Below are 24,089 nucleotides of genomic sequence, written 5' to 3'. Positions count from 1 at the left end.
GAGGCATTAGGGGTGAGTGAGTTAAATGCTTCACCAAATGCAGCAGGCTAATGTTTCCGTCTGGTCTTCGAAAGATGTTATAAATATTCAGATGGCAGAGAACAGGTTCCCACCCCTAAGCTTTTTAAGGTGCTGACTTTGATCTTTCTTTTTTTAAAAAAAATCAGAATTGTAAAATTCCTCTGGACCTTCTTCTTGACTGTCCTTTTTTGTTTTGTTTTGACCTCTGGTCTTCAGGCAGCCTGTCATTGGTAGGACAGATGCTTGAGAAATAATTTCCTCAGAGAGGGAGCCCGCTGGTCACATGGTGGAGGATGCTATCTTGTTTTAAAACAAAGAAATAAAATCCTCCATCAGACCCAATGGTCTCCCTGAAGAGGTTGGAAAAGTAACCCAGTGTGTGTGTGTGTGTGTGTGTGTGTGTGTGTGTGTGCGCGCACGCGTTTCAAGCCGGTGTTGTTATTAATCCTGTTACAAATGATAATGCTTTCCGTTTATAGGCTCACTGTCTTGGAAGAGTTTTATATATCCCCTACTGGACCCTGCTGGGGGATTAAGCCACCCGCTGGGCATCTTACAGGCCCTGGAGCACTGTGTGCTTGTGGCTGAGGACTGCAGTTCTCTGGGAGCTCACTGTGCGGCATCAGCTGTGCTCTGGCTCCTTGGAAAAGGGGGAGTTGCTCCAGGCCTAATGCTTTGGGGTTGAGGCCCAGAGAGGTGGGCTTCTCCTTACAGTCCTCTCTCCTTATCTTTCCTTTCTTGTTAGAAGCTTCTTGGCAACTTTGAGTGGGGTAAGGTTAGGGCTGTAGCATTTTCTTTTTAAGGTTCATTATCCTCTAATACAAAACAGGAGGTAGTTAATAATTTCATACTTTTGATAGTGAGAGAGAGACAGCTTTTCACACAGATTTTAAAGTTTCAATTTAGAATCCAGACACCATGCGGCTAATTAAGACAGTGAGTGTCAGGAAGGAGAATTTGGGCTAATGACTAGTGGGGGGGATGGACAGTCACTCAAGAGTTTCATGCTTCTGTAGCCTTTTAAGGCAAAGCCCTTCATACCTCAGATCTATATGGCCTTTCATGACTGCCCTAATATAACTGTCCTAAGTGTGACTGTGGCTGATTTACATAAGGAACTGGTGCTTTCATTGCCTTCCTACCCAACCCTCCTCACTTTAGAGGCCCCTGGACTCCACACCTGGCCTGTTGTACTGTGTCCAGACCACAGGATGGGGCGGCAGCAAGGCTCATGTGGGGAGTGGAAGCCTGGCCGGTGGTACTCTGACACTGGGCCAGGGGAGACTGGAAGCCCAGCAGCTCTACTGGCTGGTTGGGAAGTCCCACTGCCAACGGAGATCTGTCCGCAGCTTTGATTCCCAGGCTCTGTAGGATGATTGGGGTGAAGCCTCCATTCTCTCCCCGCACCACCACCATTTAAATTTAAAGTAACACTGACCACACCCTTAGACTCAATATCTAACCCAAGGAAGTGGTTGAGCTTCTCCAATACCTACACCACTTTACCAAGTCAGAGTTGGATTTTTTGGGAAAAGTCCGCCACCCCAATGAACGAGCTGCCATTCTCCCCCTAATGAACAGGGAAGCAGTCAAGGTCACTAAAGGAGAGACTCTGATTATTCAAGTGTGAGCTGGAAGCCTCTCGGTGCCTCTCACTCTGAATCTGGCAGGGTTTCTGAGAGCACTGAGATTTCATGGCCATTCGTGGCCCTTCCTGCTGCTCTAAACAGGGAAAACAGACTTGTCACTCAGGATGTAGTTTCAGAATAGCAGGCTCTGGCTGAAGAGGTGAGTGCTGGCAATTCTGCCACCACGACAGAGCCTATGTTTGGGTTAGTCCCCCAGAGCAAGAGGCCTCTGTTCAGGCCTTATCCTGATTCTCTAATGGAAGATGCACGGATGGGTTAGGACACACCACTTGTTCAGGAGCCTTAGAGCTTGTCGGGCAGCCCCTGAGAGAGGAGTTTCTTGGTTTGTTTTTCTGGGGGCGGGGGGGAAAGTGCTTTCTCTGCTACTTGGACAGTTCTCTTGCTTGGACACCTCTGCTGCCACCACCCTGGCCTGGCCCTGCTGCGGCTGCCTGCCTGGAGGAGGCACTGGCTCTGCACCCATTCCCGTCTCCCTGTACAGGGCATCCACAGCGAGCTTTGGAAAATGCTCAAGCAGAGGAAACCAGCTGCAAAGCCTCACCAGTCCTCACTGTCGTGATCAGGAGTAGATGCTTGCATGTTACTAAGTCCCACATCCTCCTCCACCGCATGGGCATTCGATGCACTTAACTCCAGTCTGTTCTTGGGAAGATAGGGTTCCTGTGGAAGCTGGTGGAAAACCAGTAAAAATTGTCATTGAGTTAATGTTAATTTCTTAGTTTTGACAAATGTGTCATGGTTTTGTCAGAGGTTAGCACCCAGGAAGCTGGTGAACAGTAGGCGGGGACTCTGTACTCTCTCTGGAAGTTTTCAGTCAATCTGAAGTTATTCCAAACTGAAAATTATGTTTTAAAAAATGCTTGTGAAGTATTTATAGCAGGATACTTGAGGCTGTGTGAGTAAGCCCTCCATAAATAGCTGTTACCATTGCTAATACTGTAAGTACAGTTACTACTGTACTTGGAGAGGCATCCTAGCCGGTGTGTGTGTCTAACTACCACTCTACACATTATACATTAGTGTCCTATTGCTGCTGTAACAAAATGCTATAAACTTGGTGCTTTAATATAAGCTTGTTATCTTACAGTTCTGGAGGTCAGCAGTCCAACGTAGTCATTGGGCTAAAATCAAGGTGTTGGCAGGACTGCTTTCTTTCTGGAGGCTTTGGGGGAAGACTCTCTTTCCTTGCCGTTTCCAGCTTCTAGAGGTGGCCATGTATGTGGCCATGGCATCTGGTCACCCTTCATCTTTAATGCAAATGACCAAATTCTGCTTCCTGATATGTTTGCTTTTGTGTGATGCTCCTGTCTCTCTCTCTAAGGACCCTTATGGTTACACTAGAGGCCCAGTGCATGAATTTGTGCATGGATGTGGTCCTGAGGGAGTTGGGATGGTGGTGGGATGTGATCAGCCCTCCGGGCAGGTGGTGGGATGCCCTTGCTGGCCTGGGATCCAGATCTGCCCACTGACATTCATGCCGGTTGTCAGAAGCCACCTGGCAGCTGCTTTTATATTGTTTCTTCTTTGTGGAGTATCTAGGGAGGGGAAGCGGCCACGGAGCCAGAGGTTGACTTCCAGGAGGCCCACAGCGCTGTCAGGATTGTGCCAGTGGTGTTGGTCTTCTGGTGCCTGGGCCATTCTCAGAAAATTGGACCTACAGGACTACTGAGGCAGTGAGTGGCTTCTGCTGGACTGGTGGGCTCCTGGGACCAGTTGGTCAGCTGAGTGGTGCTTCTGCTGTGGGAGCACACTTACCACCAGGGGGAAGCTCCAGCATTGAGTATCTGCCCCCTGATGGTCAGTGCACATCATAGCAACAGATCATTCCAGTCATTTGGTCACTTAGGCCTACATAATACTAGAGGCCCAGTGCATGAAATCATGCATGGGGTCGGGGGTGTCCCTCAGCCCACTCTGAACCCTCTCCAATCTGGGACCCCTCGAGGTATGTCCGATTGCCCGTTTAGGCCCGATCCTACCAAACAGGCAGTCAGACATCCCTCTCACAGTCCAGGACTGCTGGCTCCCAACTGCTCGCCTGCCTGCCTTTCTAATTGCCCCTAACTACTTCTGCCTTCCAGCCTGATCACCCTCTAACTACTCCCTGCCAGCCTGATTGATGCCTAACTGCTCCCCCCCCCCCCCCCCCCCCCAGCCTGTTTGCCCATAACTGCCCTCCCCTGCAGGCCTGGATCCCTCCCAACTGCTGTTCCGTGCAGGCCTGGGTCCCTCCCAACTGCTCTTCCCTGCAGGCCTGGTCGCCCCAACTTTCTTCCTCTGCCGGCTTGGTCACTCCTAACTGCCCTCCCCTGCTGGCCATCTTGTGTCCACATGGGGGCAGGATCTATGACCACAGTTAAATAAGCTGCATTATTAAAATTAATTTCACCTGTTTCTTTTTACCTTTTGAATGTGGTTTCTAGAACATTTTGAATTGCTTAAGTGGCTTGCATTATTTTTCTTTTGAAGAATGTTGGTCTAAATCCACACAATTTCTCTCTAAAGGTTGCTCAGTAAAAAAGGTGGCTGGGGCTTGTTACTGGCCCACACAGTTTGGAAGTTAACTAGACTTCTAGCTCCTCTCCTTACTGTTTATGCCCTAGAAGATTCTGGGTTTTTGGTTGTTTATTTGCTTTGCGTTTCTTGATGGTGGTGGCATATCTTTTTAGAAGCTCCTAGGGTGGATTCTGACATTTTTCTCCCAAGTCTTCCTTGAGAATTGCTGCTCTGAGTCCTGGCCCATATGGCTCAGTTAGCTGGGCATCATCCTGTGCCCGAAAGGTTGCTCGTCAATGCTTGGGTTGCAGGCTTGATCCCTGGTAGAGGGTGTGCAGGAGGCAGTTGATTGATGTTTCCTTTCACATTGGTATTTCTCATACTTTTTATCTCCCTTCCTCTTTCTCTTAAAAAACAGCAACAACAATTAAACTATTTTTAAAAAATTGCTGCTCTGGGGCAAGATGGGCAGGGGCTAGTGGTTCCTAAATGGCATCAGAGAAAGTGCAGATTTGCTGTGCTGCTGGGTTTGGCTAGGAATGAGGATGAGTTACACCAAGTAAATCAAATACATTGGCCTGACCAGTGCAGCCTGGCCTGCATGGTTAGTTTCATTTTCCATTTCTGCTCCTCGAAGGAATGCTGATGAGTGTGGGCAGTCCTGTCAGTGTAGGTGGGGAGGACGTGGCTGGTCCTCCCTGCCCTCCCCAGCACCCAGCAGCTGAGGATGGTTTGTTGGATCTAAGAGGTCATTTTTTCCTCCAGCATTCTAGTGAAAGGTCAGGCGGTCCAGGGTGGCTGAAAGGAGCATGGCCAGTACAAAGGTTACAGTTGAATCTAGACTGTCAGGATTCATAGCCTGGCTTTGCCACCTGTCAGCTCTGTGACTTGATGTGTGTTCGTTCCTTTAATTCTGCATCTCTGTTCCTTCATCTGTGCATTTTCAGCTCCAAAGAAGGATTGCTGTAACAGATATGGTATTGGAGCCTAGGGCTTGTCAGTGAGCATCAGGGCTGCCAGCTGGGGCTCTGGTCTGATCAGTAGTGTGATCTGAAACTGCTGGTGAACTGTGAGCTCTCATCAGCCAGGAGCATGCTGTGGCCTTCAGAGTTTTAGCAGGAACACCTTGGAGCCGGAGGCTGGGGCGAGGAAGAATGGGCAGCTGAGGTGGCAGTGTGAGGAGTGAGGAAGCTGGGATGCAGAGGGCTTCCTAGAGTATTGGGGATGGTCAGTGAGTTTGCAGCTCTTTCAAGCAATGTATGCCCCTGTGAAGTACAACTCACTCCCCCTGGATTCCAATGGGCCTTCATTGGCCTGCATCAGGGGGAGTGACTGTCCTTCATCAGCTGGCTGAGCAGGACTAGGTCAGAGCCTGCCTGCCTGGGAACTGCTGCACCCTGCCTTGGGCACTGGGTGTAACTGGCAGAGAGGAAGGAAGTGGTCATTTTTCAGCGCTGTGGAGTAAGATCTTCTGAGAGGAGACACATATTTCTGATGGGAACCTGGTTACCTGAAATCTCATATAACTGAGGCTGGCTTCCTGCCCACCCTCTCCCCTCCAGCAGTTGAGGGACCTGAGCCAAGGATTTGCCCCTCGGGCCTCCTGGGCCCCTGGTCTGGAGCTTAAGGGAGGCAGATGCCAGGAACCACAGGCCTGGGAAGGGGAGAGTGCAGCCCAGGCCTCTCCCCTGGGGACTTCTCCCCTTGCTCTGACTTCCCCTCTGAGTTTTCAAAAATTGCAAATTGATCTGAAAGAGTAGAGTTTATTTTTCTCCCCAATAAGGGTGTGATCTTGGCGGGGTTCTGCATTTCCTAGGGTTTTATCTACTTGTTTGAATATTTGTTTCAAATCTGGTCTTTTCTCTCAGCAGTTGGGCTCTTTTTTTTTTTTTTTTTTTTTTTTTTTTTGTAAGGATGGTTTCGATCTTAGATTTGTTTAAAAAAGGTAATCAATAGTACCAGTGTGTTTTCCTTTCAGGATTGGCCTCCCTGGAGTTATGTATAAGTGTGAATAGATAGGAATATTTGGAGACCAACTGGCAAAACGATGAAAATGAGGATGTACACACGGTCTCCTTGCAGCTTTCCGTGTACTTCTCTTGTACTGGCTGTGCTTTGGGAGGCCTCGCTGAAGCCTCTGGAAGGTGGTGGGCCTGCTGTGTGGACTAAAGACTGAGTCTGAAGGGAGATGACAGGGATGGGAGTGAGGAGGACACAGGTGTCATTTCCTTTCTTCCCAGTTGTGTTTTGACTGAATTATAGTCATATTTAGTAAACACCACTGAGTTGCTGACTGTGTACTGGGAACTTTAGGTATAGTCCTTCATTTAATTCTAAGACTTCCCTAGACTAACTCTTTGAGGTTGATTATTATCCCATTTTACAGATAAAAATACTGAAGCTGAGTGATTGAGGAATTTCCTCAAGGTCCCACAGCAAGGATCTGAACAGTTGGGATTTGAACACAGATCAGTGCAATTCCCATAACTTTGTTCTTTCTATTATGCTACATGTGCCCTTAAGGAGACTTACTGATAATAACTGTAAAAGAGCAGAGGTAACGTTTGAATGCCTACTGTGTGCCAGGCATTGTGCTGAGTGCTTTATTATTATCTCTTATGTGCAGAGAACCTGGGCAGCATTGGCACTATTATGACCCTGGTTTCACAAAAGATGAAACGAAGGCGAAGGCTTAGAGGTCACCGGCCTTGCCTATAATTGGTGGAGCTGGAAGTCACTGGCAACCTGAGTCTAGAGCCGGGCGCCCTGCCTCAGCATAGACCCTTTGTGGGCTTACAGTGTGGTGTGCTAACAATACTTTGAAGGGCTCTTATAGTCTGGGAATCTACTGTTGGAATAATGAACTTACAAGCATGGATAGAAACTATTTTTAGTGGAATATCAAGTACTTGCAGACTGTTGATTTTGTGTAAGATTCTGTGTCTAAAATGCTATTTAGAGTTGCCAAGAGTGTAAGGTGTGTTCTGGTCTTGAGGAGTTGACAGTCAGCGTTTGGGTGTCACCACACAGGAGGCAGCGGACACCTCAGGTCTGGGAAAGTTTCCAGAGTAGATGTTGTTTGTTAGGGGAGGTACTTTGAATGTGCACGCACACCTCCGAAATATTGTGGGCTTAGTTCCAGGCCACCACAGTATCACAGTGAAGTGAGTCGTAAACTTTTTACTAGTGGAGAGTCTTGTCTTCAGTTCTTTTATTTTTAAATAAAATAGTGAGTTTATTTATTTTAAAATATGTTACATTTTATTGTTGACTGTATTAACAATGCAATATCTATAAAGCGCAATGAAAGGAGATACGCCTGCATTGGGCGCAGGTAAAATCTGAAGACACAGGGAGAAGAGGTAGACTAGTTGGGTTGCTATTGCTATTGCTTGAGCAAAGCAGTCCTTCCTGATTCTGGAGGGCTGCACAGGCCAGGGTTTGATCTTAGAGGAGTGAGTTGGGAGGGAGGGAGGATGAGGCTGGAGAAAGGTCCCTAGGTTACAAAGCTATTATGAGCTATTGGTTAGGAAGTGGTTAATGCTGGAACTCTCATTACGATTAGTAATTCAGTTGGTCCTTAAGCCAAGGTGAGTAATGCTGGGAAGAGGCATACATTACTGATGTGACTGAGTTGGGAGCTCAGAGATTGGAGTGAGGAACATTTATCTAGGATCAGATGGAGTTCATAGGCTCTAAGGAGGAACAAGTTAGTTTATCATCCTCCTACCCCCACAAGGATGAATTGATTGGCATGTTTATTAGAAAACTTTCCACCTTGATTTCTTGTCTTAGCTTTACAAAATTTCTGTTTGCTGCTTTATCATTGTGGTGTGAGAGGCCTACATCTGAGCTGTATACCATTTTGAGCCTGGAACCATGAAGGCTAAAATTGCCTAAAGGCGTTGGCTGTGGAAATGGCCTTCAGACTTCAATCCACACTTAATAGACCAGGGTGGGCAGCATGAGGGCTGGCTTGTCTTGGGCACAGAGTTCAATCCCTGGTGCACAGGCAGCAGAGAGGGAAGAAGGGGAGAAGGATGGAGAACTGAGGGGAGAAGCAATGCAGGCCACTTGCAGGTTGTAACAGTTGAATATCATCAGTGACCCTGCCTATTCATCACAGCCCCAACCGGGGGTGTTCTGGTCCAGTAGTAATCACCTATTGGGTTAGGATCTTCTCCTCAAGAGGAGCTGCACTGTTTCTCAAGTTTTTAATTCCTGGAAATCTTTTAAGTAGCTCCTTTCAAATCAGGTGTCAGCGAGGGGACCAAGCAGATGTAGGCTTTCTTTTCTAGCCTGTTGCCAGACTGTCATTGTCATCAAGAACTTACCTCATTGTCAGTCCAACTTTTAGTGAAGCAATTAAGTGGAACTGATTGGTAGGAAATAAGTGATTTGAAAGGTGGTTTCTTTGCACTGACTTCTTTAATAATCTATACTAATAATAAAGGAACATGCAAATTGTCCAGGACGTCATCACAGTAACTACCAAACAGCAGGCTGCGTGGGGCGGCAAGGTTGGCAAGGGGATTAGTGAGGAATGACCAAACGATTGAATAGCAGGCTGTGTGGGGTGACCAGGTCAGCAGGGGTGGGGGCAGTTGTGGGTGACAAAGCCAGCAGTGGGGGGAGCAGTTAGGGGCTGCCAGGTTGGCAGGGGAGGCAGTTAGGAGTGATCAGGCAGGCAGGCAGGTGAGCAATTAGAAGCCAGCGGTCCCAGATTGTGAGAGGAATGTCTGACTGCCAATTTAGGCCCAGTCCTGTGGGTCAGTCAGACATTCCCTGAGGGGTCCTGTATTGGAAAAGGTACAGGCTGAGCTGAGAGGACCCCCCTTCACCCTGTGCATGAATTTCGTGCACTGGGCCTCTAGTTAGAAATAAGAGACCAACTTTGGGGATTTTTGTCTTTCCAAGGAGAAATAGCAAAGATTAACACCTCACTCAGAGAGCTTTGGTGAGGTTCTGTGTGGGTGATTGTGCATGTGTGGGGTAGGTCCTGGTGATTCCTGACCTACAGTTGCAGAAGGTGGTAACTACTTAATGGAAGGTGTTAGGATGATTGTTTTTTATTGCCATTCATTTCCAATGCTTTCTGTTCTATGCTGTCGGTCTGCTTGCTGTGTTTATAAGTTTATCAAGTGATTTAACGTTTCAAGAAATGTTACTCCTTAGAAGGTGGTATGTGAGCACACACAGGTTTGGCCCCAGTTATTCTGATGAAACCTTTAATTAGCACTGAGGTAGGAGGCTTTGTCCTCCTGCACAGTTGTGGGTGGGTATTCGGTGGAAAGATGCTGTCTTGAGGTAGCTGCATATCAGTGCTGTCCAGTAGAACTACCTGCCACGACGAGATGTCCTCTATTTGCTGTGCTGTATGCCCAGCACAAGAGCGCTAGCTACGTGAAGCTACTGAGCACTTGGAATGTGGCTAGTGTGTCTGAGAATTGAATTTATTTAATTCTAATTAACTTAAAATTTATATATATATATATATATATATATATATATATATATATATATATTATTGATGTTTTACAGAGAGGAAGGGAGAGGGATAGAAAGCTAGAAACATTGATGAGAGAGAAACATCGACCAACTGCCTCTTGCACACCCCCCACCGGGGATGTGCCCGCAACCAATGCACATGCCCTTGACCGGAATCGAACCTGGAATCTTTTAGTCCACAGCCTGACGCTCTATCCACTGAGCCAAATGGTTTTGACTAATTAACTTAAATTAAATAATTGCATGTAGGAGGGGCAGTCATTGGAGAGCACTGCCCTAGACAATGGCCAGAGATGACCGAGGCTATACTTAGGAATTGGGTATCAGTCTTAGTTGGCCGGACTTGTTTATGAAGGGCGATTTGAGGCACAGGGTACTCTAGTGGACAGGAGAAAATCCAATAGCATAGAATTGTGAGATTGTATAGAAATGTTGGCATTCAAAAAAGACTTGGGTCAGTTGGAGCTGGATTAGCAAGGGAGTTTCTTAGAGGAAGACATCATGCCCAAGCTTTCAGGTCTTCTGGAATGATGTCCAGGCAGCCGAAACGGTCCATTTAATCAGGCTCTTAGGGAAGCAGTGTAGCGTGGGAGCCCTGCAGATCTGTGTGAAGATGCAAGGTGTTTAGCTTTCTGAATCTCAGTTTCTCTAGCTGCAAAATGTGTATAATAACTGTACCTCAAGGAGCAATTATGTTAGATAACTTATACAGAACTCTTACTAATAGTGTCCAGGCACATAGCAGTTTCTCAACTAATGGAGGCATTACTATCAGGATAGGATTAGCATGTGCACACAAAGGTTCCTGTTCATACTTACTTTCTTATACCCTCTGATGAGGGAGACCTCTTTCTTCACTCGTCTAGAGCTAGGAGTCCTGCGATTGTTGTGAGAGTCGAGAGAAGACAAGGGTGTGAAGAGACTAAGGAAAACACAGATACCTTGGAAAATTGAGAATTGCAGTGGAAAATAAATTAACTCAGTTAATTTAGGGGCAGCAATTTATCTGTGCACATTGCAGCCTCCAGAATTCCAGCTTTCATTCTCCTTCCGTCCCAGAAGAGTCTGAACTGGAATTTACAACTTAAACACTGCCTGGGTTTCAGAGCATTTATTTGCTTGGCACCTTGGACACCTCCTAGAGATGATTCCATTATTATTTCCTTATCTGGGTTCTGTTTACTTGAACACTTGAGGTTGATTTAGTATCTAACAAGAACTGAACATTGTCTTCCAGACATCATTAATATTGCCTTTCTCACCCAGCGTAAGTATGAAATTAATCAAAAAGGGAAGGGAAATTAATAATATGTTGGTACTCACAGTTCATCAGGAGACATCACAGCAGGTATGAAATTAACTCCTCCGAATAATACATACTCAACCAATTAACAGTATAGAAAAGGTTATTTATTATTTAGGAAATGCACCTTAATGCTTCCTGCTTTGATAATTAGTTGAATGATGGGTGGTGTCTGGTGATAAACCATTCAGTATTGGGAGGTCACGTTAGGATGCATAGTAAACATTAAATCAGTTTTTCCATATTTCATTGAGATAAATGAGCCAAATGATTAATGCATACTTGTTTCCTGTCGGTTGAAAAAGGTTTGTCCAAACACTTTAGTCTCTGTTTACAATAAACTTAGTTTGATCCAGAGTTCCATGTTTCCTTGTTATGACATGTGATATGATCACTTTCAAAGGATACATTAGTATGAACACATTATGGGAAAGAATGGAGCATTATAATTACAATTCTAGTGCAGCGTTTGCTGAAGTTGATAAAGGACAAGCTTTTGTTACTGAATCGTTCCTGTAATTACATGAGGAATAACAGGCAGCAGTCATCTTCCATTAGGGGCAGGAGAGAAGGAGCTTATTCTTTAAGTGATCACATAAGGCGCTGAGTGAATCATCCTCAGCCTCATCATGAGGATTTAAAAATAGAAAGGAGCAGTTGACATCATCCTATAGCAGGTTTTTAAGGAACAAAAAGTGCCAGGTAGTATTTTAAGGAAAACAGCTGTCTGATGTCCAGCCCACATGTTAATAGCTTATTGGCAGTGGTTTTTACACTTGAGTGCACCTCTTAGAGGGTGTGTTCAGGTTGCAGCCTGATTTAGTAGGGGTGTGTGTGTGTGTGTGTGTGTGTGTGTGGCGGGGGAGGGGGAGGGGGAAAGGGAGAAGTGGGGAGTCTGAGATTCTGTACCACAGCTTCCCAGGTGCTGTTCATGTTGTTGGTCTAGAGCACATGTGTCAAACACAAGGCCCGCGGGCCAAATCCGTCCCGCCAGGCCTTGCAATGTGGCCCGCACCGCGCTGTCATCACTGCACTCCGCTGCGTTTCCATCACAATGACAGTTTATGACTGTTCAGTAAACCATTCGGCCCGCGATTTAGGCTGGATTTTAGATTTTGGCCCCTTCTCTGATTGAGTTCGACACCCCTAGTCTAGAGACTACATGACTAGAACTGTTAGGCTAAGGGACAGACCAGGTGTAACTTGGGGATGGTTCCAGAAGCAGGATTTTAAGATTAATTCTCTAGTACCTGTTAGAATAATTTTGATGAAAATACCAAATATTGTTTGGGGTGGTGTATAAGTTTTTTAGCAGGGATTTTTTTCCTTGTGACATTGTGAGTGAACATTAAAAGCAGTTGCAAACCTGGTGTCCCACACTCCTGGCCCTCTGCCATCTTGGTAGAATCTTGAATAAACTTTGTTGGCTCCAAGTATTATCTCTATAACCCAGGCTCATGAGGAATTTGAAAATCACAAGGTTTGAATTTTTTCTCCCTCATTTTTGAATCAAACACATTTTACCGGAGGACCATCATTTTAGCTAAGGGTACACTAAATCGTTGTCATTGTCACACCTGCCTGACAAAACTGCTGTTGGCAAAATGAATGTACAGCACATGGGACACTCACAGAGGCTGAGGCCCAAGGGTGCTGATTGGTCCTGGAACTGCTCTTTTATTATCCTGTAAATTAATTATCCTTATATAGCAATATCAACCCAAATAACATTTGCTAATGTTTATAGAGGACTCCCTGCCCCTCTGATGTGGTGGCTGTACTCTTTGGTTCTGTTATGTTTGTTCATAAATCTGGCATGATTTCTGGCTGAGGCACTGTGATTACCTCTGATTCAGACACAAGAAGATACAGGCTTGGAGCTTCACTTTGTTGCCCTCGTGGCTGATGAGGGTGAACCCCTGTGTTTGAGTCTAGGCATTGTGAGCAATATGGGACACATTCGGATTGGGTGATATATTGTCGGAAGCTCTCAGTGGAGGCTGGATGAGGCCTCACTGCGATGGATACATGCTAGACAGTTCGAAGTGTGATGAAACCAAACATATTTAAATTAAGATTGTGTAAGTTGTGGCATCAAGGGCCACTCTAGAATCTCACTGCTTGGTAAATGAGGCTGCTCTGCCCAACATCAGATGCAAGTGGAGTGATGTTGTAATGATGGGGTCTTTTCCCGTGTGAGCATATGATCTTCGATAAGGAAGATTGAATGACTTAAAGCTTATAAACGTGGCCATTTTTAGTGTATACCACTGGATGATCTTATCATTAGAAATATTTTCTCTAGACATGAAGATACTTTAGGTGGAACCATAGACTCCCTTCACCTACTTTCTCATATGAATAAATATGGGACAGCTTTGATGTTCTCAATGAGCCACCTTTGCTCATTAGGCTGTGGAAAAGGAGCGAGGGAAAGCCTCCTTTAAGCCATGTCCTCTATTTGGAGAGACATTGTCCGTAAGGAATAAGAGGATGAAAGCTTGAGTTTAAATGAAGAGGGATCAATCCAACAGATTCCAGTGCTGAAGAGCATGAGGGATGGGAAGGTATAGAATTATCTGCCATTGTGTCTTCAGATCTACAATAGAAGACACACTGCAGGGTGTCCTTGAACATGTTTGCTTTGTCATCATTCATTTAGAGGTACTTTGAAAAGGAGTAAGGATAGAGGCAAGAAACAGAATGCAGATTTCTAATAGAATGCCACCCTGGAGTGTAGCGTTGATTATTAGGTTATTTTATGGGCTATTTGCAATATCTTTTATCCAAAATACAAAATGAAAGAGGCAAATATTGTTTAAAAATGGGATTCCAATTTTTTCTAGCTCCTCTTTCCCTGTCCCCTGTAATTGGGGCCTATTCTTTTTTTCTAGTTTGAATTGCATTCCCATTATCTCTATTTGCAAATGTTTTCACAGTTTTGCTATAATTAAGAAAGGGGAGAAAATCAAAACATAAGCCCAAGAAGAGGTTGAGGGAGTGTGTCAATACCCAAGCAAGGTATTTTGGGGTGAAATCTTGATGAAAGTGGCAGAGTGATGCTGTTTTGAAAATTAGGAAGAAGAAAGGACTTCCTTCAACATTTTCTTTACAGACACAGCTAGAAATGGCTATAAATTTCTATTAATGTTATACCTTGGCTCCACAGGAAATTATATTTAAGATTAGTTGGACATTAAAGCTTTGCTGAGAATAGAAGTGAATGGGCTTTTGGTTTCTTGGTGACCATGAATTTTGCTAATATATACAACCAAGAGTAATACAGTAGTTTTCCTATGACTCTGGGAGTAGCTTGTCTGATTCTTAAGGTAAAATCAAGATTGACTTCTTAATTAGTGTGTTATTAAAGAAAAACAAATCCAAATCTGAAAGCATCAGGGGAGGTAAAGGGTGATGAACTTTCTTTTTTGGCATATCATGAACTTTATTTTTACATTGTTTCTCCTGGTATGATTCATGTCACTCACTGCCCTTGAACTTGAACCCAGTACTCATTAGGAAAATTGCCACGTATAGTACCAAGTGAGATGTTTATGAAAACATATAGAAAGGAGTAAAAGCACTGAAATTAAATTGATATTACTTAGGTCTGAGGCACATGGCTATTCATTTTATTAGCCCTATTATGTCACATGAATGAGGTATTTTTTATGTTGACTAAGATGCTTAGGGTTGTTTTTCACAAGTACATAGTTTGCATTCAGTAGTATTTTGAATTAGTTTCAGTTGTACAGCATAGTGGTTAGCCAATCATGTACTTTATAAAGTGTTCTTCCCCGACATTTCTGGTACCCAATGGGCACCATACATAGTTAGCACAAAATTATTGACTATATGTGACTATTTTGTAACTACCAGTCTGCACTTCTCTATCCCTTTACCTTTTTTACTCAGTCTCCTAACCCCTACCCCTCTGGCAACCATCAGTCTGTTCTCTGTGTCTATGAGTCTGTTTCTTTTTCCTCAAAATACACCCAGTGGCCAGATTGTTATGATCTCTGAATGCATAATAATCTGGCCACTCAGTGTATATTCTATATAATAAAAGGCTAATATGTGAATTGTCCCCTTGACCAGGAGTTTGACCAACAGGCAGGCCAGCCAACCACCCATGTCCCCTTCCCCTGGTGAGGCTGGCTGGACCCCATCCATACACGAATTCATGTACTGGACCTCTAATACACACACACACACACTGAGTGGCCAGATTTTTATGCATTCAGAGATCATAATAATCTGGCCATTCAGTGTATATCTTGATGATTGGACTTATTGGAGTTAGCAGCTTTTTCTGTATCATGATAGTATATTTTCAAAAATCAGTCCTCACCTCAAAGCTATCTCAAACAGAAGCTGATAAAAACAGGTGGCTGCAAGGTCACTGGCACTGCCTCAATTCCTTCTGGCCTTCCATCCCTCTTTAGTAAGCATTTGGTGAGGCTAGACTCTTTTATGGAGATGGCAAGTTTGGGATGACTGAGGGTTGAGCTTGCTTTCCTAAATTGCCCAGTTTACCACCCTCTGGTATTGCTCAGAGATTGACACAAATGTTAATGCTGTGAAGGGTAGCTATAATGCTACAGACCATATAAAGAGAGAATTGGCTTGACTGGATTAAAAATAACAATATTTGTTCAGACATTTTTTTCCACAGCAGAAAATGTGCATGTTCTTATGCATGTTCTTCAAAAATGGTGCATGCTCCCCATTAAAATACCAACGGCATATTTCACTGACCTAGAAAGAACTCTCCAAAAGTTCATTTGGAACAATAAAAGACCCCGAATAGCCACAGCAATCCTGAGAAAGAAGGGTAAAGTAGGAAGGATCTCAATACCAGACTTCAAACTGTATTACAAAGCCACTGTTCTCAAAACAGCCTGGTACTGGCACAAGAACAGACATATAGATCAATGGAATAGAATTGAGAACCCAGATATCAACCCAAATCACTATGCTCAATTAATATTTGACAAAGGAGGCACAAATATACAATGGAGTCAAGACAGTTTCTTCAATAAATGGTGTTGGGAAAATTGGGCAGACACATGCAAAAGAATGAAACTAGATCACCAACTTACACCATACATAAAAATAAACTCAAAATGGATGCAGGACTTAAACATCAGACGGGAAACCATAAAAATACTAGAAGCATCCACAGGCAGCAAAATCTCAGACGTATGCCAAAAGAACTTCTTCACTGATACTGCCCCTAGGGCAATGGAAGCTAAAGAGAAAATAAACAAATGGGACTACATCAAAATAAAAAGCTTTTTTACAGCAAAAGAAACCATCAACAAAACAACAAGAAAGCCCACGGTGTGGGAGAACATATTTGCTAATAACACCACTGATAAAGGTTTAATCTCCAACATCTACAGACAGCTGATACAACTAAATAAAAGGAAGGTGAATGATCCAATTAAGAAATGGGCAATGGACCTAAATAGAATATTTTCAAAAGAAGACAGAAGGAAGGCCAAAAGGCACATGAAAACATGCTCAAAGTCACTAATTATCCGAGAGATGCAAATCAAAACAACAATGCGATACCATCTCACACCTGTCAGAATGGCCAACAGCAACAAATCAACAAATGACAAGTGTTGGCGAGGTTGCGGAGAAAAAGGAACCCTCGTGCACTGCTGGTGGGAATGCAGACTGGTGCAACCACTGTGGAGAACAGTGTGGAATTTCCTCAAAAAACTGAAAATGGAACTCCCATTTGATCCAGTAATTCCACTCCTAGGAATATATCCCAAGAAACTAGAAACACCAATCAGAAAGGATATATGCACCCCTATGTTCATAGCAGCACAATTTACAATAGCCAGAATTTGGAAACAGCCTAGGTGCCCGTCAGCAGATGATTGGATCCAAAAACCATGGTACATCTACACAATGGAATACTATGCTGCCATAAAAAAGAAGGAATTCTCAGCATTTGCAGCAACCTGGATGGAATTGGAGAACATCATGCTGAGTGAAATAAGCCAATCAATGAAAGAGAAACACCACATGACCTCACTCATTTGTGGATAATAAAGATCATTATAAACTGATGAACCAAAAGATAGATACAGAGACGGTAAAGCAACAAGCAGATTGTCAAATTTCAGTGGGGAGGGGAGGAGGATCTTGGGGAGATAATAGATCAACTGAAGGACTTGTATACATGCATATAAGTACAACCAATGGACATAAAGCTCTGGGGAGGGAGGGGGGAAAATAAAATTAAAAAAAAAAATGGTGCATGTTTGTAAGTAGAAGGTAGACCAGTTGGTTACTCTTAGAAGACCTGTGGGCAGTCAGCTTGCAGGTGGGTCTGTATAGTTTGGTCTTTATTTTTTCCCCCTCCTTCCTCCTCTCTCTCTCCTTGCCTCCCTCCCAATTGAGCTCTTTCAATTGTAGAATTCTCTGCTAATAGATTCCACAGATAGCAGAAACACACTGTATGTATCTGTTAAAGGACATGTTTTCCCCCTCCCACTTTTTTTTTTTATAAAGTTGTTTTATAGAGGGAAGTATTATTGTATAGAAGTACATAGTAGATATATTTGTAGAATGGCTTTTTGTTGCTTTTTTGGGGTTTTATTCTTCAACTGAAGGACTTGTATACATGCATATAAGTACAACCAATGGACATAAAGCTCTGGGGAGGGAGCTGTAAGTAAGCTGGAAGTGGCTGGAAGGGAGCTGGAAGTGGCTGTAAGTAATCTGTTATGTTTGAATGAATAGGTGTGTAATTCAGTGGGCTTTATCTCATGGCAAACTCCTTTGTTTTTTGTAATAGAGCTGTTTGTTGCTAAAATTGTGTTTATACATATACTTGGGACTGTGTGTATATTGATATAGTTGAGTCTGGAAATCTTTAAGATTGGTAAAAGCTTTGGTTTAATGCCTCCTGATACTTGGAACAAAGAGCAGTTCTGTGCAGAGGGCCTGTCTTTGCCTTACTCCTACTGATCTAATAATGGATGGATTTGGATCCCAGCAAGTGAGATAATATAATTTATTAGATAAATGCCTCTAGAGTTGAAGTGATAAACCTCTCACCTAGATATTTTTAGGTATCCTTTTTTTGGGAGACTATCTTAAAAGGCACTTGGGTTCCAAAATGGAAGAAACAAAGTTCATAGAAGCTCTTTGTTAGCCCATCTGTTTTCAGTGAATCAAGACCTTAAAGAGGAGAAACTTAAAAATGTCTTTGTCCTTGTGATTTCAGGAGTGATCACTGTTCTAAATTAGACATTGGTGAAGAACCTATTAGGCCATGTAAGTACTTAGTAAGCAGGTATTTACCTGGCGAAGCACAGATCTAGAATATTTGACCTGGGGAGGGAGAGGACCAAGTAGTTGAGTGAGACGGTAGCAATTGGAACCATCAAAATTCAGTGCAGCCCAACCCTGAGGAGACATTGGTGGGAAAATTTGGCAAGACTATTTCATCTGTCTAGAATTAGAAAAGTGATGGGAGCAGTAGGCCATTTATTTGTTTATTCAATCTTTTAGTCATTCTTACATTGAAGGGTTGTTCCTTTTAGAGCAGCCCAACCAAGACCTGACATGGAGGATCATGATGTGACCAAAAGAAATAGCAGTTAACTGGAGTGTGACTTATCAAGATTGCACACTTTCTGAACTGAGTCTACATCAAGAAACCATTGTTCAAAGGCTACATTTTCTTAAAGTCCCCAGTTATGATCATACTTCGTGGGTAAAGCTGTTTGCTAAATATGTCCTTGTATACCGACTGAATTCAGTAGAGCTTGAAACTACTGTTCAGGATACCCTTGAGAGTTACCTTGGTAAATCAGGCATTCAGTTTGGGAGCAGAATATTTGGATTTCACAGGCTGATAGGATTTAGGTGTGAAGGTTATGGGGCCAACAGAATGAAGCACTAATTCATTTCTTACGTATGTGAGTCTTTGAACAAACTTTGTCTCAAACAACATCACAGGATTAAAAACTCACCAGCAACTTGCAAGCAGACAAATGTCTGATGTGAATAAAAGCCTTAATGTTAGGAAAATCATGTGACCATATGACTTTTATCAGAGGCTTCTCTCTAGCTGTCACCTTTAGAGTTTGTCCTGCTGGGAGAAACCAGAGAAACAGGAAGTGTCTTCTTCAGAACCTCAAAGGGATTTCAAATCTCTAAAGACTTAGGAATTTTGTCTGAGATGCAATAAGCAGCCCCTTCTCTCCCCCCCCCCAACCCCCCCCCCACACACACACCGCTTCCCTACATCACACACTGTGCACATCACTTAATGGAAATGGGGCTTCATTTCAGAGACTGGTCAGCCAAACGTTTCAGGGTCTGTTCTGAGATTAGTTTAGAGGTGGCATATAGGGGTGTTTGCTCACTGCTGTCCAAGATTGTCAGGGGGTAGTGGGCTGGCATCCTGGAGCTCAGAGCTGGGTCTCAGATCCTTGAAACCTAGTTGCTATGGCTTGTGCTAGGGGAGGGATGAGCATCTTCCTGCCTTTTCTGTGCTGTGGTGGTTTTTTGGTTGGTTGTTTCTTATGGTAGGGTCTGCACCTCCCACCTGTGCCTCTCTGGACTGTGTGTGGTTGATAGCCTTCACGGAGCAGACAAACTTGTTGGCATCATGTGGCACTCCCGGGCTCTGTCTATCCACCACCAAAGATATTGTTGCTGCCCCCCTGCCCCTTGCCCCAGTACACCATATCTAGCTGCTGTGGAGAAGCTTCTTGGCTCCTTTAGGAATAACTACTGAAAGAGCAGCTGCTTGTCAGCCTCCCAGACTGATTGAGTTGGGTTGTTGTCAACCTGCTATTGGAAGAGTTCCCAACACAGCAGACTTGGCTGTCATTGACATTTATAACTTGAAAGCCATATCACAGATCACTTGGCATTTCTATAATCCCTTAAATAGCCTTCAGAATATAAAGCACACTAGTGGCCAAGTGCACGAAATTCATGCACATTAAAAGGGAATTAATAAGAGGAAATATTTTAATATTGCTATTTGCCATTTCTCAATAATAGAAGTGTCAGAGTTGAAAGAAAATTAGTAAAATGTATATGAAAATAATGTATAAATTTATCTATATGTATAAAAAGCCAGGGTCCATAATGACCTAAGGCTTGACCAACTGGAAGTCAGTGCACTGACTGCTACTGCTGTGGGCGCCTAGACCAGCACTGACTGCTGAGGGAGCTGCAGATCCGGCCCGAAGAGAGGCTGAAGAGAGAAGCAGGGTCTGATCCGTAGCCTCTGTTGATCAGCACTTGACTGTCTCTTTCACTTGGGCCTGACCAGCAGCTGCGCCTCTCTTTCTCGTGGGCCTCTGCTGGGACTGCAGATCAGCCCCATTTCTCTGATCAGGCCCGTTGATAGGCCAAGAGGCACTGACTGGCATGGAAACTGACCAGACAGAACCAAATCTGGGTGAAGTGTGAGGAACCAGTGGCTGCCTAGGAGGTGGAGCTTTTGACGCTGACTAGCATAGAAACCTAACAATCAGAACCTGATATGGGTGGACTGCGAAGGCAGAATCCAAGATGGGGGCTGAGGAGGGGTTTTAAGGGTAACAGCTGTTTGGTGTAAGGTATAAGAAAGTGGTTCAATTTTTTAATGACCAGTTTGGTAGTATAGTGCAGTGTTGAAGTATAAGAAGTATAGTGCACTTCTTAGTTGGGATTCAGGAATCTGTGTTTTAACAACTCCACCAGGTGATTCTCATCATGAGAGAAGGTTGGGAAACACTGGTATAGTGCATATAGCTGGCTATTTGTCCAGAGATAGGGATTATGTATTTTTGTCTGCCAAGAGCATCTCCTCCTGATGAAAAAGACTTTCCCCTCCATTTAAGCAATCATATCCCATATAATCTATCTATACTACTAAAAGGGTAATATACTAATTAGACTGGGTTGACAAGCCATCTTCCAGATGTCCGACTTCCTTTGGACAAAGCCATGGTGGTAGGGGCCAAGGCAGAGGCAGTCAGGGGTGATCAGGCCTGCAGGGGAGGGAGTTGGGGGCAAGCAGGCTGGTGGGGAAGGGCAGTTGGGGGCTGGATCAGGCCTATGGGGGAGGGCAGTTGGGGGGGAAATCAGGCTGGCAGGGGAGCACAGTTGGAGGCAAGATCAGGCCTGGAGGGAGGGCAGTTGAGGGCGAGATCAGGTTGGCAGGGGAGAGCAGTTGGGGGTGAAATCAGGCGGGCAAGGGAGGGCAGTTAGGGTTAATCAGACAGGCATCCCTATGGGATTGGGTCTAAACAGGCCATTGGACATCCCCCAAGGAGTTACCAATTAGAGAGGGTTAGGCTGGGCTGAGGGGAATCCCCCACCATGCACAAATTTTGTGTACCGGGCCACTAGTTAATAAATAAACAATAACAGTATCACACCCCTTGGCTGGCGCCGGGCAGGGGATGCAGCCTCCTGTCCCCCATCCTCGCTGCGCACACAGCCACACCTACCTGCACCTGCAGCGCACACAGCCTCCTGTTGATTGGTCATTATGGTGTGAGGGCTTTATGACCATTTGCATAATAGCTCTGTATTATATAGGATGGCCTCTATACATGCTAGTGACTCCTAGGAGATTGGAAATAGCTTGGTCTTCCAGAAGGGAGAGAAGCAGCTTTCTGTTCTGTGTTGCATATCCCTTCTCCTGATATAGGCAGGATGAAGTTGTTCTGGCTGTGTGCTCAGGTGTGTATGGAACCACATGAATCCATTTAGATCGGAAAGCTTATTGGCTTCTCAAAACAAGTGACACTTTAATTTTGACTACTGTAGAGCCTGTGGGGAGAGAGGATATGATCGGGAGACTGATGTCAGAAACTGTTTCTCAAATGGGTTGGTAGATCCTGTACCTAATCTTTTATGCTTAATTTCTGAAAGAGCTAGTTTCTAAGCTTCACTTCTTGACACATGACTGAAAGATAAAGATGTAGTGTTCATGGTAAATATAAAATAAAACCAAAGCCACTCTAAATGATATTAACATATGCTGCCAAAGGAAGTGGAGGAAGGGCTGAATGAAATTGAAATACATTTTACTTTCCCTAGCTGGTTTAGCTCAGTGGATAGAGCATCAGCCTGTGGACTTAAGGGTCCCAGATTTGATTCTGGTCAAGGACACATGCCCTAGTTGTGGGCTACATCCCTTTTTGGGGGCATGCACAAGGCATCTCATCATTGATGTTTCTATCTCTCTCTCTTCCTCCCTCTCTGAAATCAATAAAAATATATTTTAAAAGAAGAAATACATTTTACTTGATGAGGTTCTATCTAGACTAGGGGTGTCGAACTCAATCAGAGAAGGGGCCAAAATCTAAAATCCAGCCTAAATCGCTGGCCGAATGGTTTACTGAACAGTCATAAACTGTCATTGTGATGGAAACGCAGCGGAGTGCAGTGATGACAGCGCGGTGCGGGCCACATTGCAAGGCCTGGCGGGACGGATTTGGCCCGCGGGCCTTGTGTTTGACACATGTGATCTAGACTGTCAATTTCCTCAGGGCTAGCACTGGCCTATTGGTATTCCTACCACAGTGTCCAGTACAGAACCTAGTGTGTGGCATTATGATGAGCTGAACAAACAAATATAAAGAAGAAAAGGTGTAGATAGAAAAAGTTCGTTTTATTTTACAGCCACTTGTCTCAGGCCAGACATGGAGCGCAGAGCAGCTGTCTTCACAGGCATGCCCTGTGTGGACTCAGTCTAATCACAATTCCCGGTTCATGGCAGGAGGTTTCAAAACAGCATCTGTATCTACACAATATTAAAACATTTTAAATATTTCAAATATCCAGACAGTTGATACCCAGACGAGCATGGAACTTGCTAGAACACTCACACATGTCCTTTCTCCTGGATTCCTGCCATTCTGATCTCACCAACGACACGTCTTATTGATTAGGAAAGATGTTTATGTGGCCTTATGATAAAGTCATGGTTCCTTCATCCCTGGAAATTATACAAAATGAGGTCTGCCAGGAACCTAGACCTACACCTGGGCCTGCCCAGCCTCTGGTTTCCTTTGCTTATTCTGTTTCCTTCATTGCCACCTGTTTTTGTCTTTCACTTTCAAGGAGGTGTGTTTCAGTCTTTTCTCTACCTGGGTCAGGAAGCCCTTGTAATGGGAAGTTTATCAGTCCTGCTCAGCATCCCGTTCCCTTCCCACATACTCCATCATACTGATGTCACACACAGACAACTTGCTTTCTAAAGAACCTCTGGTTTCTCCGAGGCCATTGTAGGATTTCTCCCGTATGCCCTCTTCCTGGAGGAGGGGTCGGGGGCATTTCACTTTGCTTTCCAGGAATACGGTGGTGGATGGATAGCTTCTGTTGGGCAGGCCGAGGCTCTCCCTAAGGTGAATTAACGAAGGTAAGGTCGTGGTCAGGATTCTAGTCAGTTCTTTCACTATGGCCATGCTCTGGGACCAGAGCCCATGTGATTTTAATCCTGTGGATGGATGACTGATCATCACTTAATTCTTTGTTTTGGTCTGAACATCAAGATGGCTTATAAGAACCAGTGTCCGCACCTCACCATCCAGGGAACCTATAAGAATCACTGCCCACAGCACACCATGCAGGGAACCTACAGGAATCACTGCCCCCAGCTCACCACCCAGGGAACCTACAGGAACCAGTGCCCCCAGCTCACCATCCAGGGAACCTACAGGAACCAGTGCCCCCAGCTCAACACCCAGGGAACCTACAGGAACCAGTGCCCCCAGCTCACCATCCAGGGAACCTACAGGAACCAGTGTCCCCAGATCACCCCTCAGGGAACCTACAGGAATCACTGCCCATAGCTCACCACCCAGGGAACCTACAGGAACCAGTGCCCCCAGCTCACCATCCAGGGAACCTACAGGAACCAGTGTCCCCAGATCACCCCTCAGGGAACCTATAGGAATCACTGCCCCCAGCTCACCATCCAGGGAACCTACAGGAACCAGTGCCCCCAGCTCAACACCCAGGGAACCTACAGGAACCAGTGTCCCCAGCTCACCATCCAGGGAACCTACAGGAACCAGTGCCCCCAGCTCACCACTCAGGGAACCTATAGGAACCAGTGTCCCCAGCTCACC

General features: G+C 44.7%; 1 protein-coding gene across 4 annotated transcripts in view; it reads left to right on the top strand.

Annotated features, from left to right (window-relative positions):
• Positions 1-24,089, top strand: part of MGAT5 (alpha-1,6-mannosylglycoprotein 6-beta-N-acetylglucosaminyltransferase) — a 353,237-nt gene that overhangs the window by 33,212 nt on the left and 295,936 nt on the right. The gene's annotated exons all lie outside the window — the stretch shown is intronic.

Source organism: Pipistrellus kuhlii, unplaced genomic scaffold (genome assembly GCF_014108245.1).
Source record: "Pipistrellus kuhlii isolate mPipKuh1 unplaced genomic scaffold, mPipKuh1.p scaffold_m20_p_7, whole genome shotgun sequence".
Classification (NCBI taxonomy): Eukaryota; Metazoa; Chordata; class Mammalia; order Chiroptera; family Vespertilionidae; genus Pipistrellus; species Pipistrellus kuhlii.
Note: the sequence above shows the minus strand (reverse complement) of the source record. Positions and strands in the feature narration are given on the sequence as shown.